The sequence below is a fragment of the Oryctolagus cuniculus genome, chromosome 7 (genome assembly GCF_964237555.1).
Source record: "Oryctolagus cuniculus chromosome 7, mOryCun1.1, whole genome shotgun sequence".
Lineage (NCBI taxonomy): Eukaryota > Metazoa > Chordata > Mammalia > Lagomorpha > Leporidae > Oryctolagus > Oryctolagus cuniculus.
Window position 1 is genome coordinate 74,375,630 of NC_091438.1, and position 21,593 is coordinate 74,397,222.

At 38.3% G+C, this 21,593-nt stretch overlaps 1 pseudogene; it reads left to right on the forward strand.

Moving 5' to 3' along the window:
- The first annotated feature begins 504 nt into the window (after positions 1-504).
- Positions 505-1,792, forward strand: LOC138850594 (glyceraldehyde-3-phosphate dehydrogenase pseudogene; annotated as a pseudogene).
- Positions 1,793-21,593: the final 19,801 nt, after the last annotated feature.

Genomic DNA, 21,593 nt, shown 5'->3' on the forward strand with positions numbered 1-21,593 from the left:
TAATAGAACTGGAGGAAAAAAGAAGACATTCAATAATGATTGAAAAGTTAATATCATATTCTTACTGGTAGATACATCAATAAGAAAGCAAACTACTATAGAACAAATGGACCTAAACAAATACATCATGTTCTGTCCAAAGCAGAAGAAAATGCCATCTTTTTATGTGTTTATGGGATGTTCTCAAAGAATAGTTATATATTCCGAACAAAATGACTAGCAAATTTAGGAAGATTGAAATCCTTTCAATTACTATTCTGGTCACACTGAGTGCATTAGAAATCAGTAACAGAGAATAGTTGGAAAATTTACAAATATGAGGAACAACACACTTGAACCAAATGAATCAATGAAGACACTAAAATAGAAATAAAAAAAAAAAAACTTAGAGACAAATGAAAATAAAAGCACAAGAAAGTTAAATTTATGGAATGCAGAAAAAGTAGCCCTAGGGTGAAAAGATTCAGTAATAAGCACATACATTAAAAAAAAAGTATTGGCTCTCTGCTCCACCCCGTTCGACAGGCAGCCGCTTCTTCTTGTGCAGTGCAAGCGCGTCCCCAAGACACGATGGTGAAGGTCGGAGTGAACGGATTTGGCCGCATTGGGCGCCTGGTCACCAGGGCTGCTTTTAACTCTGGCAAAGTGGATGTTGTCGCCATCAATGATCCATTCATTGACCTCCACTACATGGTCTACATGTTCCAGTATGATTCCACCCACGGCAAGTTCCACGGCACGGTCAAGGCTGAGAACGGGAAGCTGGTCATCAACGGGAAGGCCATCACCATCTTCCAGGAGCGAGATCCCGCCAACATCATGTGGGGTGATGCTGGTGCCCAGTACGTGGTGGAATCCACTGGCGTCTTCACCACCATGGAGAAGGCCGGGGCTCATTTGAAGGGCCGAGCCAAAAGGGTCATCATCTCTGCCCCCTCCGCCGATGCCCCCATGTTTGTGATGGGCGTGAACCACGAGAAGTATGACAACTCTCTCAAGATTGTCAGCAATGCATCCTGCACCACCAACTGCTTAGCCCCCCTGTCCAAGGTCATCCACGACCACTTCGGCATCGTGGAGGGGCTCATGACCACGGTGCACGCCATCACCGCCACCCAGAAGACCGTGGACGGGCCCTCTGGGAAGCTGTGGCGTGACGGCCGCGGGGCTGCCCAGAACATCATCCCTGCCTCCACTGGCGCTGCCAAGGCCGTGGGCAAGGTCATCCCCGAGCTGAATGGGAAACTCACTGGCATGGCCTTCCGTGTGCCCACCCCCAACGTGTCTGTCGTGGACCTGACCTGCCACCTGGAGAAAGCTGCTAAGTATGACGATATCAAGAAGGTGGTGAAGCAGGCGTCCGAGGGCCCCCTGAAGGGCATCCTGGGCTACACCGAGGACCAGGTCGTCTCCTGCGACTTCAACAGTGACATCCACTCCTCCATCTTCGATGCTGGGGCTGGCATTGCCCTCAATGACCACTTTGTGAAGCTCATTTCCTGGTACGACAACGAATTTGGCTACAGCAACAGGGTGGTGGACCTCATGGTCCACATGGCCTCCAAGGAGTAAGAGCCCTCAAACCACCGACCCCATCGAGAGCACCAGAGGAGGACGAGAGGCCCTCAGCCGCTGGGGAGTCCCTGCCCCCACTCAGTCCCCACCATGCTGAGAATCTGCCCCCCTTCACAGTTTCCATCCCAGACCCCCTGGAGGAGGGGAGGGGCTTAGGGAGCCCTACCTTGTCATGAAACCATCAATAAAGTCTTCTGCACCCAAAAAAAAAAAAAAAGTATTGGGGCCGGTGCTGTGGTGTAGTGGGTAAAGCTGCCACCTGCGGTGCCGGCACCCCGTATGGGTGCTGGTTCAAGTCCTGGCTGCTCCACTTCCAATCCAGATCTCTGCTATGGCCTGGAAAAGCAGTAGAAGATGGCCCAGATCCTTGAGCCCCTGCACCCGCATGGGAGACCTGGAAGAAGTTCCTGTCTCCTGGCTTCAGATCGGTGCCTCTCTGGCCGTTGTGGCCAACAGGGGAGTGAACCAGCAGATGGAAGATCGCTCTCTCTCTCTGCTCCTCCTTTCTCTCTGTGTAACTCTGACTTTCAAATAAATAAATAAATTAAAAAAAAAAGAATTAACATTCCACCTCAAGGAACTAGAAATATAAGAGCATAGTAAGTTTACAGTTGGCAGAAGAGAGTAAATACAGTTTTAAGAGAGGGAATAAATGAAGGAAAGTTGAGGAAAAAAGAGAAAATGTTAATACAACTTAGAATTAGTGTTTTGAAAAAAAAATGACAAATTTTTAGCTTGATTAAATAGGATAAAAAGAGAACAGGCTCAAATAAATAAAATTACAAACCAAAAAGAATCATTACACTGATACCGCAGGAATACAAAGTGTTTACACAGACTACTAAGAATAATTATATACTGACAAATTGGATAACCTAGAAAAAAAATGGAGAATTTCTTAGAAACAGGCTGCCTAAAAGGCAGAATTATGAGAAATAGGAAATCTGAATAGAATAATAACAAATAACGAAAAGGGGATTAAATCATTAACCAAAAGCTTAACAAAGAAAATCTGGGGGACCTGATGGCTGCATTGCTGAATACAATTTAGCACTTAAAGAATTCATAACAATCCTTCTCAAAGTCTCCCCAAAAATGCGTGTGAAGCATTTCCAAAACCCGTTTATGAGGCCAGCATTACCCTTATGCCAAAGCCAGACCAAAATGCTAAAAGTGAAGAAAATTACAGATCATTAACCCTGGGGACCATTGAAGCACAACTACTCAAAAATACAAACAAAGTCACCATTACATTAAAAGGATCATATGTCATGGCCAATTGGATTTACCACTGGGATGCAAAGATGATTCAACATACACTCACACAAAATATGACACACACATTAACTGAAGAAAGATTAGAAATCATATGATCATCTCAACAGAAGCAGAAAAATCAATTTGACAAAATCTGACTTTTTAATTAATATAAAGAGAACAGATTTAATATTCATAGACACAATTCCAAGAATATAACAATACTTCCCTCCTTTCTTTATTTTGCTTTTCTTTCTTTCTTTCTCTTGACTTTCTTTATTTCTTTTTTAATTTTGTGCTAATGTATTTTCAATTAATTTATAGTCACAGGATTAATGTTCTAATAAATAATAAGTTCAACAAGTATAAAGTAGAAGACCATTTTGCAGCAGAAATATTGACTACCACAAATCAGATAAATTATGTGATACTTGTCTTTTTTTATTTCATTAACCATAATAGTCTCAAGTTGCATCCACTACAAAAGACAGGATTTCATTACTTTTTATGGCTAGGTAGTATTTCATCATGTAATATATATACCACATTTTTGTATCTAGTCATCAGTTGACAGACCTATAGGTTGAGTCTGTATCTTAGCTTTTGTGAATTGAGCTGCTATAAACTTGGGGGTATAGGTAACTCTTTGATACATTGATTGAGAGTGGGATAGCTGAGTTGTATGGTAGATCTATTTTTAGTTTTCTGGGGAATCTCATTGCTATTTTCCATAATGGATGTGTCAGCTTGTATTCCCACCAACAGTATATTAGGGTACATTTTTCTCAACATCCTCAACAACATTTGTTATTTTTTGATTTTTGCATGATAGCCATTCTAATTGGGGTGAGGTAGTTCCTCATTGTACATCCTTTCATAATAAAAATCATGTAGAGGGGGTGGCATTGTGGAGTAGCATGTAGAGCCGATGCTTGCAGTGCTGGCATCCCATATGGGTGCCAGTTAGAGTCCTAGCTGCTCCACTTCTGATCCGGTTCTCTGCTGTGGCCTGGGATGACAGTGGAGGATGCCCCAAGTCCTTGGGCCCCTGAACGTGCATGGGAGAACAGGAGGAGGCACCTGGCTCCTGGCTTCAGATCGGCCCAGCTCTGGCCATAGCGGCCATTTGGGGAGTGAATCAGTAGAGGAAGACTTCTCTCTCTCTCTGCCTCTACCTTTCTGGTAACTCTGCCTTTCAAATAAATACATAAATCTTGAAAAAATATCATTCACAAATTAGGGCTACAAGGAATATACTTCCACATAAGAAAGTGCCTAAGAGTCCATGGCTAACTTTACATTTAACAATGAAAAGCTGAAATTTTTTTGTCTAATATCAATACAAGTATTCTCACCTTCAGCAATTCTTAATGCTGGTAGTCTTAGCCAAAACAATAAAGCAAAGAAAATAAGATATCCATATAAAAATATAGAAGCTTCCTCTGTTTGCAGGTAAGATGATCTTAAATATAGTAGCCCTAAGGGCTCAGCTGAAAACTAGTTAGAATTTAAAATGAATTCCATAAAATTATAGAATAGAAAATCAACATAACAAAATGTTTGCTATTTCTGTGCAATAATAAATAAGAATCTAAAATCAAAATCAGTAAAATAATTCTACATGCAATAGCATCAAACATAATAAGAAAAAAAATTAACCAAAGAAGTGAAAGATGTGTATGCATAAGACTATAAAACACTGATAAAGGAAATTGAAGAAAACACAAAGAAATGGGAAGGTATCTCATGTTCACAGATTTGAAAATTAAAATAATTTGAATATCTGGAAATGAATAATGATGACAATATATTATATTAAAACTTATGGAATACAGCAAAAGCAGTTTTAAGAGGCAATTTCATAGCTATTGTTACTTACATGAAAATATTGGAAAGGTATCAAATAAATGAGTTATCAATAGATCTCAAGGACCTAGAAAAACAACAAACCAACCCCAAATTAGTAGGAGGAAACAAATAATTAAAATTAAAGAATAAACAAGCAAAAATAAAATAAAAAAGTACAAATATCAGTGAATTGAAGAGCTGATTTTATGAAAAAATAAATAAAATTGGGGCCGGCACTGTGGCACAGCGAGTTAACGCCCTGGCCTGATGCACCAGCATCCCATATGGGCACTGGTTTGAGACCCGGCCACTCTACTTCTGATCCAGCACTCTGTTGTGGCCTGGGAAGGCAGTGGAGGATGGCCCAAGTCCTTGGACCCCTGCATCCACGTAGGAGACCTGGAAGAAGCTCCCAGCTCCTGGCTTTGGATTGGTATACCTCCGGCCTTTGCGGCAAATTGGGGAGTGAACCATCAGATGGAAGACTTCTCTCTGTCTCTCCTCTCTCTGTGTAACTCTGACTTTCAAAAAATAAATAAATCTTTAAAAATAAATAAATAAATAAAATTGATACACCATTGACCCACTAACAAAAGAAGGGTGAAGACACAGATCAATAAAATCAGAGATGGAAAACGAGTTGTAACGAGATACCAGAGAAATAAAAAGAATCACCAAGAATTGCTACGAAGAGCTATATGCTAACAAATTGGGTAACTTAGGAGAAATAGTTAGATTCCTGGACACATACGATCTACCAAAATCGAGTCATAAAGCCATAGAAAACTTAAACAGACCAATAACCAAGATGGATATTGGATCAGCAATAAAGACCCTCACAAAGAAAAGCCCAGGACTGGATGGCTCCACTGCTGAATTCTACCAGAAATTTAAAGAACAAATTCCAACTTTTCTCAAGCCGTTCAAAACAATTGAAAAGGAGAGAATCCTCCCAAACTTCTTCTGTGAAGCCTGCATTATTTTAATTCCTATACCAGAAAGAGATACAACAGAGAAAGAGAACTATAGATCAATATCCTTGATAAACATAGTTGCAAAAACCCTCAATAAGAAATTAGCTTATCAAATCCAAGAACGTATCAGAAAGATCATTCACCCAGACCAAGTGGGATTTATTTCTGGAATGCAGAGATGGTGAAATATTTACAAATCAATAAATGTGATACATCGCATTAACAAACTGAAGAATAAAAACCATATGGTTCTCTCAATAAATTCAATGCAGAGAATGCATTTGATAAAATACAACATCCTTTCATGATGAAAACCTTAAGCAAATTGGACATAGAAGGAGTATTCCTCAACACAATCAAGGCAATCTATGACAAACGCATAGCCAGCATCTTGCTGGGACAAGTTGGAAGCTTTCACATGAAGATCCAGAACCAGACAAAGATAACCAGTATCACCATTGCTATTCAATATGGTCCAGGAAGTTTTAACCAAAGCAATTAGGCAAAAAACAAGAAATCAGAGATATACAATTGGAAAGGAGGAAGACAAACTATCTGTATTTGCAGATGACAGAGTCTATAAATATGGGATACAAAAGACTCCACTGAGAGGCTATTACAACTCATAAAAGAGTTTGGTAAAGTGGCAAGATATAAACCTAACACAAAAAAAATCAATAGCCTTTGTATACACAGACAATGCCATGGCTCAGAAAGAACTTTTAAGAATGATCCCATTCTCAATAGCTAGAAAAATTAAATAACCTACAATAAATTTAATCAAGGATTTCAAAGGTCTCTACAAACAAAATTACAAAACATTAAAGAAGGAAATGGAAGAAGACACAAAAAATCGGAAAATCTTCCATGTTCATGTATTGGAAGAATCAATATCATCCAATGTCCGAAATACCAAAAGTAATTACAGATTCAATGTGATCCCAATCAAAATATCAAGGACATTCTTCTCAGATCTAAAAAACCTGTTGCTTATATTCATATGGAAACACAGGGCCCTCAAATAGCTAAAGCAATTTTAAAACAACAAAAACAAAGCTGGAGGCATCACAATACCAGATTTTAAGACATACTGCAAGGAAGTTATAATCAAAACACCATAGTACTGGCATAAAAATTGACTTGAGACCAATGGAACAGAATAGAAACTGCAGAAATCAATCCATGAATGTACACCAACTTATCCTTGACAAAGGAGTTAAAATCAATACCTGGAGGAAGGAAGGAGAGTCTCTTCAACATATGGCGCTAGGAAAACGGATCTCTGTGTGCAGAAATATGAAACTAGACCCCTACCTTATACCTTACACAAGAATCCACTCAAAATGACTCAGTTATCTAACTCTATGACCCCATACCATCAAAATACTAGAGAACATTGGGTAAATTCTGCTAGACATTGGCAAAGACAAATACTTCTTGGGAAAGACCCCAGAAGCACAGGCAAGCAATGCCAAAATTGACAAATGGGATCATATCAAGCTGAGAAGTTTCTGTACTCCAAAAGAAATACTCAGAAAAATGAAGCAGCAACTGACAGAATGGGAGAAAATATTTACAAGGTATGCAACTGATAAAGGATTAATATCCAACATCTAAAAAAAGCTCAGGACACTCAACAACAACAAAACAAACAATCCAGTTAAAAAATGGGCAAAGGACTTTAACAGGCATTTTTCAAGAAAGAAAATTCAAATGACCAATAGACACATGAAAAAATGCCTAGGATCTCTAGTCATCAGGGAAATGCAAATCAAAACCGCAATGAGGTTCCACCTCACCCTAGAATTAGAATTGCTCTCCTAGAGAAATCACCAAGCACTAAATGCTGGTGAGGATGTGGGGAAAAAGGTATTCTAATCCACTATTGGTGGGAATGTAAACTGGTACAGCCACTGTGGAAGACACTAGGGGGATACCTCAGAAATCTGTATATAGACCTACCATATTACCCAGTAATTCCATTTCTGGGAATTACCCAATCAAAAGAAATCAGTACAGGAAAGAGTTATCTGTACCCCCATTTTCATTGCAGCTCAATTCACAATAGCTAAGATATAGAATCAACCCAGATGTCCATCAACTGAAGATTGGATAAAGAAATTATGGTATATATACACTATGGAATACAACATAGTAGTAAAAAATTAAAATGCAATCCTGCCTTGTGTGACAAAATGGATGCAACTGTAAACCATTATATTTAGTGAAATAAGTCAGTCCCAAAAGAAAAATACCATATATCCTCGTTGATCTGTGGTAACTAATAGAGTATGTAAAATGTAATCTACAGAAGTGACATTGATACATTTAGATGCCATGATTTTGAATAGCCCTTGTCTTGACTATTGAGGACCAATTTTTTTTTAATCTTCCTACTATTTTTGAACACTTTAATTAGTGTTGGGTTAATCTTATGAGTATTAAATTAACTGAAAATAAATCTTTGTAAAATTAATAATGAGGGTGCCTGAGATACCAGCATCCTATAAGGGTGCCATTTTGCATCTGGTTGCTCCACTTCTGCACCAACTCTTTGCTAGGCCTGGAAAAGCAGTGGAAGATGGCCCACCCAAGTCCTTGGATCCCTGTACTTGTGTGGGAGACCTGAAAGAAGCTCCTTACTCCTGGCTTTGGATTGTCCCAGCTCTGGCCATTGTGGCCACTTGGGGAGCGAACCAGCAGATGAAAGACCTTTCTCTCTCTCTGCCTCTGCCTCTCAGCACTCTGCCTTTCAAATAAATAAATAATTAAAAAAATAAGAATGGGAATAGAAGATGGAAGAGGAGGAAGCCTAAGAATGCAGGCAGGAGAGAGATTAGGGTGCAAAGAATCACTATATTCCCAAACTTGTGTATATGAGATGCATGAAGTTTGCATACCTTAAATAAAATGTTTTTAGGTTTAAAAAAGACAATATCAAAAAGCTAAAGAAAAAGAAGTCCATGGAAAAATTAGATTAAAATATACTTTTACCTCTATGCATATTTTTTTCATACTAAGCATTTTCCATAAACTTTTTGATGATCCCCCTTAGGTCTCCAAGTTCATTAACCATTTTTTCTGTAATATCTAAACCAACATCAATTCCATGCAAAGTACTGTTTATATTAGAGCTGATAGCTTTCATCATTAGGTGTTCCATTTGTATTTTTTCCCCACCTCTAATACTGTTATAGTTACTGTTTTAATGCTATTGTTAGTCAATTCCAAAATCTGAATCAGTTCTGGGTTTAATTTAACTATTTTTTCTTGTCATTTTAGATCATATTTTTGTTCTTTGTGAAAGCTTCATAATCTTTGAATGTTGTCTCAATGTTGTATACTTTGTATTTCTATTAATATTCATGAGCTTTATTCTGGAGAACAATTTGATTATTAAAAAACAATTGATCCATTCAAAACTTAAGGTTTTCTTAAAGTTTTAGATCCCCGCAAATGTAAAAAAAATTAGCATTTTTGTCAAGAATTTTTCTTTTCCCCCTGCTGCTAACAGAAGTCCATTCTAAGCCACTCTGCCCAGTTTACCAGAAATTATGGAGGTTTTTGCTGTCTGAGTGGAGGAAAGAGGCACTATTTCTGGTACTATATGAACACCAAATACTGCTGTCTGTAATATTCTTGGTTGTGTCTACATAACCATGGGAAGGTTCTCCAGAATATGCATTGATTGGTACTCTACTGGCTGTGGAGAACCCAGAGATCTGTGTAGTTCTTTTCCTGTTGTAGGTCTCTCTTTCAGTATTTTCTAAGCAAAATCGAACTGTTCTCAAATTTCTGAATCTGTATATTTAACTCAGGGCGTTGATACACTTTCCTTAAGGTTCCTCTCTAAACACTGAGATCTCCCTAAACACTTAAGACAGTAAGCTAGGGAGACCAGAGTAAGCTTTGTAGTTTCCAATCTCTCATCGTTTATTGGCTTTTTTGCCCAATATCCAGTGTCTGGACAACTGTTTCATCATATATTCTGTCTGTTTTATTTTGGTCATTTCAGAAAGGTTTAGATGTTCCCCTTTACTTTTTTGTTTGATTACAAAGAACTTCCTTTTAAGCATGTAAATTGCTAACCTGGTATCACCTTATACATCAGTGGGTCATCTTGCAGCAAATTTAGTGCAGATTATATGGTTTGTGCAGTTTCCATATACCCCATGCAGGGCCTGGATTTCCCTGTATGCTTTCCTGTTACTGCCTGGTTGGCTCTATTGCACAAACGAAAAGTAGTCATTGATTGCATGAGAACAAGAAATTCTATTTCAATAAATATCAAGTATTAACAATGGGAACGTAATGAAAGTTTAAAGGATATATTGGATTGCAATATGATTTCCAGTTTTATGATGGGGAAATTGAAATTTCTACCATTAATTTTTCTGAAATAAATTCTGGCAGGTAAGTCAGACCTTCAATTTAAGGGAAAAATACAAACAAACTGGGAATAAAAAATTAGGTCACGCCACAGTAGTTGTAAATTGTGAGAGAAACATATCCTGATTGCTCAACTCAAGTTTGAGCTTTAAATCTTTTGCTGGAATCTTAGCTTGCCTGTGAAGTGCTGAGTCCTGGCAGGTGGCTCACCACAGGGACTAATCTGGGAACATTCAATTGCACAGAGAGCTACTAATCCCTGGAGGCTAATGGTGCAGAGAAACTGATTGTCTGGCATTACCCAAAGCCCTAGGAAACATTGCTTGGGACCCAGTACCAACTAAACAGGATGGAGATGGAATTGGAGGTATGGTTACCAGCCTCAGGAATCAGAGACCAGACAAAAAGAATTGAAGGCCCTTGCTGGAAGTTAGAATTGACTACTAAATTTGCTCTCTGATCTCGAGAAAAACTGTATGAGCAATTATGTTTGTACTCTTCAGTTAATCAGATTATGCATAGATATAGAAGGATTAAAGTGTCTACAAAACAATGATAGTGTAGAACTTCTAAAATAACTCTAAAAAGTGTGAACTTGCTTTAAACTCCTTTAAGTAGTCTTCCTCGTTCCTCCAACTATGTGGGGAAATACCTGACACAACCCATCATGGGGGAAACATATTTTTGCCTCATATTTTCTCATGAATTTCAGGAGCATTTTGCATTCTGCGCTGCAGTATTTCTGTATATGCTTTAATATAAAACGATGTCTTCAATGACTTACTATTAAATTACTTAACTTGCCCTACTTCCAGATCATCAGATAAAATTGTTGGTCCAGAAAAATGTGCTGCATTTATCTTGGGGAATTGTGCTTCAGCACACAACCGCATACCCGTAGGTGTGTATACACATAATCCAATCTGAAAAGATCTCTATGAGAATAAAGTGCATTAGGCTCAAGAAATGCCATCATTATGGGCTGTAAGGGCAGTCTTACCCCTAATATTTAATGAAGGTACACAAGAAATATTTTTCAATTCTCATAGTGATTAAATTTTGCCTTCTAAATTTTAAATTCTACTCACAAATCTCAATCTTGTGCTTTAAAAGAGCAAATAAAACACCGGCAATATAGTCTTTACTTATTTCTAACTCTGGCATGCACGCATGTGTTTCAAGGAAAGATGCACGCATACAAACACACACATATTTACTTGAAGCAAATAACCATAGATAAATTGTAGAGGTGTTTGTTTTATTTTTACTTTATGCCAAGTGCCTCTTTCATTAGCTTAGAAACTATATTTGGACATACAAGTTTCTGGTCTACTTGTTGGAAGTTCATAAGACTGTTTTAATCAGGTAGATATCTATTTTCTTTTTGTAGAAAACACACCCAAGTTATAACCTGAGTATCTCTATGTCTGGTTTACTTGTTGGAAGAGACTTTTTACCTTTAATGGAGAAGTCAGACAAGTTTCTTCTTTTCCCTTTAGAAAATCTCCTGTCTAGAAACACTGCTCTATTATTTTATTCCTCCTCTTGAACAGACTAGGAAGGCTTTTGTTTTCATCTCCGATCATATGATCCATCCCAGAGCTGATATCTGCAATGCACTAGGGCAAGTTCCTAATTTTCTGATCCTAAAATTCCTCCAAGTTCAGCTTCTATCTTCTCTGGAGGCCTTTTGTCCTTTTGTCCATCTATACCAGTGACTACTTGCCTTGCTCAAATCTCTCTAGGATATTCTCATTTGCAATTCTTACTTATCATTTTCACATTTATTGAGCTGTATTTTGTATGTTGAATAAACTTTTAGCACATGTATCTTCAACCTCCCCAATAAGGTAATGAGTCACTTGAGATTCGCTGGATCTTGTATGGATCCCTTCCCTACTAATTTCTAGTTAGAGTGCAAAAAATAGGTATTGATAGCTGTTTACTGAATAATGAGCTTTGTAAGTATAGCATATGTTTCTGTTTTGACAGAGGTTGTGATGCCTGAGACTCAACATCTGCTTTTAAATGTTCATGCTAAGGACTATTGACTAGACAACATGTCACCAATCGCAGATATGGAATGACGCTTCTAAAATCAACCAAACAAAATTTTATATGATTTAGGCAGCTGTTTAAAAATCTATACAAGACTTTTGTTTTTCTACTGGTCTTCAGAAATCACGACTAAATATGAAATTATAGCCAATTAGTATAATTTATTGTCTAGTTAAAATAGTCTGTATATAACCAAATAGATTTAGCTTTTAAATCTTTAATAATTCCTTAGTGGGTGTTTTGGGGAAAATCATTTAATAGAAGTTATTTGACCCATGTTACATTTCCTGACATTGATTGGATATAAGAAATTTAGCCAGAAACAGGTTATAACTTGAAAATTTTTTCCCAAGGGTTCAGTCCTCCTCTATATATGGAGTATTTAAATGCTAATTTCTCTCCTAATGCCTGAAGTGGCTGCTCACATCATTCAACTATGCTAACATGCATAGCCTTCTTCTGGAGGATTTCCGGAAGATTTTCTATAGTCTTTACAGTTAATGCAAAACTCTTAAGCATGCTATCGATTCAGGCTGCTGTGTCTCAGTGCAGGGGGGAGTATCAGTATGAACACTTAGGGGTACTTGAAAGTATGTCTCTTTCCTTTTCTGCTTTGCCATATATACTTTCTTTAGCAACATCGCTTAGAAATCAAGTTTTTAAAAGGAAACTATCCAGACAGTGTGAAAAAAAAGCAGGCTAAAGAAAATACAATGCCGAATTATGATGAGAAAAAGAAGCTGGTTATCTGAGAAAATTAGTGAGAGAAGTTATGGGAAAGGAAGAAGTGGAAACATAAAGAATTTTGTGGGGGTTGGGAGTCAGGATCTGAATACTGAAATTAATTCGAGAAAATGGATAGGATACTATACCAAATAAACATATAAATTAATTTTTTGAAGACAGGCGTTTACTGCTTTTTTAAAAAAAAGATCACAGTAATTTCCAGACTTGATGAAATTTTCAAGTGAACACAGTTATTAAAACCACAAGACAAGAATAACAGTGTCTATTTTGGGATTTGTATTTTTATGAGATACGGGATGTTTTGATGCTGTGGACACTAATAATGTGTATTATCTTAACTTTTACAACAATAATGTCAAAGTAGATAAAGCCAAGGGATTAAGAATAAAATGAGACATACAAGGGATACTTGGGACAACTACTTGAACCTGCAAAAAAGATAACATCATCTTATTTTTACCTTGGTGATTAATTTTGTCTGTGTTGTTTAAGAAAGACCAACTATCCACAGAAAATTCCATCCGGGCTGCATAGTTCTGGCTTTGCAGAGGTACTATGAAAAATTAAAGAAAAATTGAGGGGCCGGCACTGTGGCGTAGAATGTTAAACCTCCACCTGCAGTGCAGCATCCTATATGGCTGCCTATTTGCATACTGGCTACTGCACTTCCGATATAGCTCCCTGTTAATGCACCTGGGAAAGCAAAGGAAGATGGCCAAAGTACTTGGGCCCATGTACCCATGTGGGAGACAGGGAAGAATTTCCTGTCTCCTGGCTTCGGCCTGGCCCAGCCCTGGCCATTTCAGCCATTTGGGGAGTGAACCAGCAGAGGGAAGCTCTTGTTCTCTCTTGTTCTCTCCTTTCTCTGCATCTCTGTATTTCAAATAAATAAATAAATCTTTAAAAAAAGAAAAATTAAACTAAAAGTAATAATCAAATCTAAAATGTCACTGACCATTCTTCTTGGGTTTCATCTAGAAATATTTCCTTGTTTTCTTAGCTGTTTACTGAAGTCCTAGATGGTCACAAGTATTGAAGCTTATGTGAGTACTTGGAGTTTTTTTATTTTTTGTTAATCCTAAAATTTTATCATAAGTCTCTCTGCAGAGTAAAAGGGCTATTAGTCATGACTTGGGCTTATCTTTATTTGCAAATATATTTCTTACCAGATTAGTAAGGACCCTTTGATAGCAAATAACAGAAACTAGCTGGAGTCATCTTAAGCAGAAAAGGAGAATTTATTATATAAAGATGCAGAGGTGACTCACATAACTCAAGAACAGGAATAAAGGTGGATCTCAATAAGTGATGAAAAACAGGAATAAGAGATGGATCAAGGGTATGTCTGTTTATTTTCTCTAATTTTCTCAAGGTTTCTTTTTATTTTTCTATTTAAAAACTAATACTTTAATTGTATACTCTTGATCATACTAATATTATTCACAATATTCAAAAAGTGGAAGCAACACAAGTGTCCATTGGTGAATGAATGGATAAACAAAATGTGGTATGTACATACAATAGAGTATATTCAACCTCAAAAAGGAAGGATATTCTGACACACCCTGTATCATGAGGACATTATGTTACGTGACATAACTCAGCCACAAGAAAAGCAAGTACTATACAAATCTACTGATATCAGGGACTTAGGATAATAAATTCATAGAGACAGAAAGTAGAATGGCAATTTCTGGGAGGAGTGTGAGGAGAGAATGGGAAATGGTTGTTTAATGAATATATAGTTACTATTTTGCAAAATGTAAAGAGCTTTGGAGATTGGTTTCACAATAATGCGAATACTTAACATTACTGAACATGATGCAAAATTCCGTTGCAGCCTCATCATCTGACTTCATAGTCTATATTCTAGCCACTTAAAAGACTGCAGCAGACTTCTATATCCAAGGAAAAGAAAATTTGATCTTTTTTCCCCAGGTATTTTCTCCTTGTTCAATAAAGTTTCATCAGGCATGGAAGTTCATCTAATGCAAACACTGCTGCCAGCTGGCCCATCCTTGTGAGTCTGAGAGAAGGGGTGAAAATATCTACCTTGGGTAGCCAGTGTTAAGCCTTGAAATTAAGCTGCCTGTGTCCCATATCAGAGTGCCTGTATTGGATACTCAGCTCTGGCTCTTGATCCCGTGAGGCAGCGGGTGATAGCTCCAGTGGTTGTGTTCCTGCCACCGATTTGGGAGACCTGGACTGATTTCCTGGCTACTGTCTTCAGCCCTAAGCCCAGTACCAGCACAGAGGAGATTTGGGAAGTGAACCAGCAAATTGGAGTGCCCCTCATACCCTTTCTTCAATCGCCTATGCATACCTCTCTCTCTTTCTCTCTCTATCTAAAATAAATTAAATTGAAAAAGAAGAAGAGGAGTACCAGCCCACAGAAAATCAGAAGGGATCTTGGAGAGCATTCTCTGAGGCCCTGGTTTGATTTCAGGAGCTAGTGGGAACTGTGGGATCCCTGAGATAGCCACACACAGTGTGTGGTTGCCAGAGATAACCTGGAGAAGACACCATGGTGTGCATCCCATCCCAAGGAAGGGAAAATAAGTTGGTGAACACACCTGAGCATTAGAGCAGGAAGTTAATAGCTCAGACCAATCCCCAGTAGAAGTAAATTAAGGCAGAGGTCAGGGATCCAACTCCAGCCTCAGACACATGTGGAAGAGTTAAAACTGCAAAGTAGTCTTGTGGACCGGAAAGCAAGAAACTGAAGAGTTAGACATAAATTGTGTCAGTAAACCCAAATCAAAAATTCTGCACATTTGACACAGCCTCGTGATCAAATCCAGGTCACATTTACAGAGTCTTGGTTTAGACCACTGCTTTTATATGTTTGCAGCAAATTTGGTGAAAAACAGTTTGCATAAAACCAAACAGGCAAAAAATAATTAAGCATGACTGTTCTGTGACTGTTCTGTTGTAATTAGTTATTTATATATTATGAATATTGAAATGTTGTGGAAGGTGTTTAGAATTTTAATGCTTTGTACTCCTTTTTCAGGATTTGGGGGACTTTTCTCTATTTTTTTCTATTTTTTAAAAGATACTTTTTATTTTTTGAAAGTCAGAGTTAGAGAGAGAGAGAGAGAGAGATATCTTCCATACACTGGTTCACTCCCCAGATGGTCACAACAGCCAGTGCTGGGCCAGGCTGAAGGCAGATACTTCATCAAGGTGTCCCACATGGGAGGTAGGGGCTCAAACTGTCTTCTGGTTGGATCATGTTCTGCTGTTTTTCTCAGAACATTAGCAGGGAGCTGGATCAGAAGTAGAGCTGTCAGGACTAGAACTGGCACCCATATGGGATCCTGGCCTTACAGCTGATGGCTTTATCTGCTACACCACAATGCCAGCCCAGAAACTTGGTGTACAGTGAAGCCTTCTTTGTGTTTTTGTGTGTGTGTGTGTGTGTGTGGTGGTGGTGGTTTTGTTTTAAGGATTTGTTGATTTATTTGAAAGGCAGGCAGATAGAGAGAGAAAGAGATCTTCCCTATTCTGGTTCACTCACAGAATGGACACAATAGCCAGAGCTGGGCCAGGCCAAGCCAGGAACCTGGGACTCCATCCAGAACTACCATGAGGCGCACTAGCAGGGAACTGGATCAGGAGTGGAGCAGACAGGAATTGAACCAACACTCATATGGGATGCTGACATGATACACTGTGGCTTAAAACTTTTGTGTCACAACTCTGGCCCCTCTCTATTTTTCATTTTGCAATGCAGTTTTATTCAATCATGTTTGATTTTCTTGTTTAGCAAAATTTTTGTGATTTTTAACCAAATTTTCCAAAAGCAAACTATTCTAAAATCTATTTTAATGAATCCTTTGTTCTTTTGTACATATTGCATACTGCAAGGAATCATCAGACTTAAACAGCTGATGTGCAAAAGGTGGTGATAAACAATGAAGCCACTGGATTTTGTTGAAGTCCTGTTATTACCATATTTACTCAGAACATTCTATATTTTCCATTTCAATATTGAAGTCTTTCAACTATCAAACTAATATAGTTTTCCTCTTATCTTTCTCTAGTGAAGAAACCTGAGGCCCACACCCATCTGCTATCTAGCGATTTACTCATGCATCATTTTATACATCTTTAGGTCAGCCAATTTTAGCCTAAATTTAGTGCTGTCTACAAAGCCACACCGAGACTTCACATGTTTTTCATTTTAGTTTCCATCTGACAGCAACCTTGAGTAGTTAAAATGCTGCTCTGAAAATCTGCTGAAAGACATAAAAAATGTGCAACCTACATGGAACATAAAGCAGTTAAGTAAATGAAATTAAGATCGCTAGCTAAAAATGAATCTAAATATTTTTAAAAGCAAAATTATATAGCAAGATGTAAAATTGTTGTAAAAATACAGATAAAAACTGGGAAAATTTTACCAAGGCTCAAAAGTTATAAAATCATGTTAACTGGTGGTCATAAACACTGATTATAGTTTGAATAATTAACTTCTGTGCAAATGAGCAGAACAGACATAATTGACTATATGAATTAAAAATGAGAAAGAAAAGGAACCTTTGTTCCCCTCGAAAATTCTAAACAAAAAAATCAAAAGGCTTAATGACTCATGAATGCTCACAAAACTTCCTCAAGTGCATCAAAACTATTAAAATGATAAATCTATGCCAGATATTATTTCTTGAGCAATATATTCTTTCCAAGAACTTGAAAAGATTGTTCTAGGTTAATTTGGTTTTGAAAATTCACTTCAAGTTCTTGGTTCCACTCAACAGCCTTTTTCCTCTGGCCTTCATTTTTGGTTAGAGGCACACAATGCAACAGGAAGACTCAGCCTTTCCCATAAGCTGTTGGACTAAAATTGAAGAGAATATTCTTATCAGGATCCATCAACAGTTAATGTAGGCACTTAACATCATGCAGTCCAAAACCTTCACTTTATCATTGTGCAAATGGAAGCCTGTGCATACAGGTATTTTGGCAAAAGTCACAGTAAGGCTCCAACAAAAATGAAACTGAGATTGCAACCTCCTGGCTCTCCTACAATTTTAAATAAGAAGATCACCATTCTTGATAATGGGTGCATACTTTGGCTCAAGTTTTAAAAATAGTTTTTAAAAACCATGATTATAATGTTGCTGCCCCATGCTAAGAAGGTGTCAAATGTGCTATTCTGTCTGACTCTTTTAAGATATCAGGATAATATTAAAAGTTAAAATAGCATTGACACTGTGCTAAGCACTTTGCATCTGTTAATTTATTTTGCCCTCAAAATAACACCAGGTAGTAGGTGCTGTTATTATTCCCACTGTGACATATTGAATGCAAAGCACACCCTTGCAATATTACATTGGGGATCCTTCTGTCAAGAGGGGAAGTTTATTTTCCTGCCCTCTGTATTTGGGTCAACCTTGTGATTTGCTTTGGCCAATAGAATGCAGTGAGAATTATGTTGTGCCAGATCTGAGTTCAAGCACCAGGGTCTCGCACATTTCTGCTTTCTCTTTGTCTCTCAACACTGTTACCACAAAACTGAGCTAGTCTACTTATAGATGAGAGACCACATGGAGGAGATCTGTCTCAGCCAAACCATCCTAGACTTGCTTCCATCCAATTGGCCCCCAAATATGTGAGAGAGCTAAGCCAAAATAAGCAGGGCATATGGTTTATGCTAATGAAACCCATAATATAATGGTTTACAACACTGGAATCAGACTATAGAGTCAAGAATAAACCTAGCTGAGACCAGAAGAATCAGTTAATTGAGATGATAAAGAAACCCAACTGAAGCATTAACTGTGAGCAATAATAACACTTTAAGTCAATGAAGATTGGGTTGTTTATATTACACAGTGATAGTCCACAGGTTGTCAGCTCTTCATTTTTATAAATTTGCTAAATATGAAATAACCAGCTCAAGTTTCCAAAGCTAACAAGTAGAAGATCTGGGATTTGAAACTAGATATTCTAACTGCAGTTTTTACACCCTCCAAGCATTATGCCATGTGGCTTCATTTGTTTCTCCATCCAACACAAAGAACAGCTAGAACCTGTCAGCACCCATCCCATTAGTCCTGAACTTTTAAGATAACAAACTGGAGCAAGGAGTTCCCATCTCTTTCCACTGCAAATTTAAGTTTATCACTTGTCATGTAACAATTTTCCTCACTCCCTTTCTACTTCATTCATAGTCTTTCTTGACTATGATTCACATTCTATCTCTATTTATGATACCACTGGCTATTGTGATAAACATGATATCCATTCTAACTCCTTCTCAAGCTAGGGGAGAGACCAGTAAGCATAGATGCCAAATAAACCGCTATTGACAAATGTATAATCACCTTTTCTAACACTGCCTACTCAAGATTTATGCTCCATATTACAGGTGCATCAGAGAACACTGACATCATCTTGGACCATAATTTCTTGAGCCACAATGCCATCTCTTCAGTACCTGGCCATCTCTCTAATCCCCTCTGTTATCAGTCTTTTTGCTTATCATCACATTGCATCCTCACTTCAGCGGCAAGTCTTGGGCTGGTTTCTTTTCAAGTGACTAAAATCAACAAGATCTGCTTATGCATAAGCAGAAAAGAGGAATTCATGATGACCCTCAGAGAAAATCTCATGGGGCTCTGGCAGAGTCTCAGCTGTGGCTTCAGAAGTGACTGATTCTGCTCCTTACAGTCTGGATTTTCCACAGATGTAAAGATCTTCACTGAATAATCAGTGTACATTTCAGAACATAGAGAAGAGAGTTCCTAGTTTTCTAATAAATACCCACCACTTTGCGTGAAACCATCTATTATCCAGTTCGGTTTAGGGACAGAGTGTCCCTGAAAAAAATCAATTAGGATCAAAGAATGAGGTAGGAAGAAAGGTCCCTGAAAGCACTTCAGGCCCAATCAAACTTGACCAGAGAGAAAGGGCCACCGAATGAACTGGAGGGGCAAGCCAGTGTTACTGTGTGACGCCTGTGGCCCTCCTGGCCATCCTCAGAGAATATGAGAATAGTTAGGTGACACAACAACTTGGTCTGATCTACGACTATATCTTCCCCATCTACAGTCTTAGCTATTTTCTTGTCTATGGCAGGGAAAACAGTAAGCAGAAAACAATAAAACAAGACAGTTTTAGGATTCTGGTGGCCTCTGAACTTCAGCTTGTTCATTTGTGCAGCAAGTGACAAACTGATTTATATTCTGGAGTCTTAGTTGGATCTGTAAAAGAAGGATCAGGCACCTGCCTGATTTTACTCACCTGCTGGGACTCCCTTTAATATCCAGACCCCTTCCTATGCACTCTGGAGTGTGTTCTGTGGGAAAGAAGAGGAAGTCTTGGACAGTGACAAAGGGACGATATCCATATTCTAATCTGGAAGTTTGTAGATCTTTTTTTTTAACAAGTTGAAATTCTCCTGCCCATGTTGGCAATACTTTTTTTTATAGTTTTGTATTTGCTCTTATAGCCCTTGCTCCTTTAAATGCTATGACATTTCTTTAGACCACCTCACTCTGCTCTCTTCTACAGACACCCCAAATCACTTTACTCTCTCTGATGTGCCTGTGTTTCATCTTTTCATGCTCGGAGAAGGAAAACTTTTCCTTCTATCTTTATGTTTCCTGCAGCACATGATCCAGACCTAGCATATAGTAGGCATTCATTAAACATTTGAACCACAATTACACTGATAATCAACTGTCATGTATCAATGGGGTTGCTGGATGATGCACAAAGAAATCTATTGTGGTGATTCATAGAGACAGGATTATTTTTTCATCAAAGCATAATATTTGTTCTTTGATCTGGAGGAGTCTTTTTAACCCCTGACAAAGATTTAAGCATATTGGGTAATTTCTTGCAATAAGTGCTAATGGCATGGCTTCCAACAAATACAAAAAATAACAGAAACAGGAGACAAAGGCCACTTCCAAAGCTACTTTTATTTTAGAAGATTTATTTATTTGAAAGTCATAGTTACACAGAGAGAGGAGAGGCAGAGAGAGAGAGAGAGAGAGGTCTTCCTTCCGATGGTTCACACCCCAATTGGCTGCAACTGTCGGAGCTGTGCCAATCTGAAGCTAGGAGCCAGGAGCCTCCTCCAGGTCTCCCGTGAAGGTGCAGAGACCCAAGGACTTGGGCCATCCTCCACTGCCTCCCCAGGCCATAGCAGAGAGCTGGATCAGAAGTGGAGCAGCCAGGTCTCAAACCGGCGCCCACATGGGATGCCAGTGCCTCAGTCCAGGGTGTTAAGCTGCTGTGCCATAGCGCTGGTCCTCAAAGCTACTTTTGATAAGAAATGCAGGATTTCTCTGTCTGTCTCTTTCTCCCTCTCTGTAACTATAATTTTCAAATAAATAACATAAAAATTATTTATTTTATTAAATAAAGCATTCATAAATAAATAAAATTATTTATTCATAAATAAATAAAGTATTTATTTATTTGAAAGACAGTGTTACAGAGAGGGAGAGGTAGAGAAATCTTCCATCCACTGCTTCACTCCCCAGATGGCCACAATAACCAAGGCTGTGACAGGTCGAAGCCAGGAGCCAGGATCTGGGTCTCCCACATGGATGCAGGGGCCCAAGAACTTGTGTCATTCTCCACTGCCTTCTCAGGCATATAAATAAGGAGCTGGATTGGAAAGGCAGCAGCTGGGACTCAAACCAGCATCCATGTGGGATGCCAGTGCTGTAGGCAGTGGCTTAATCTGCTATGCCACAGCACTGGCCCCATAAAATAAATTTTAAAAAA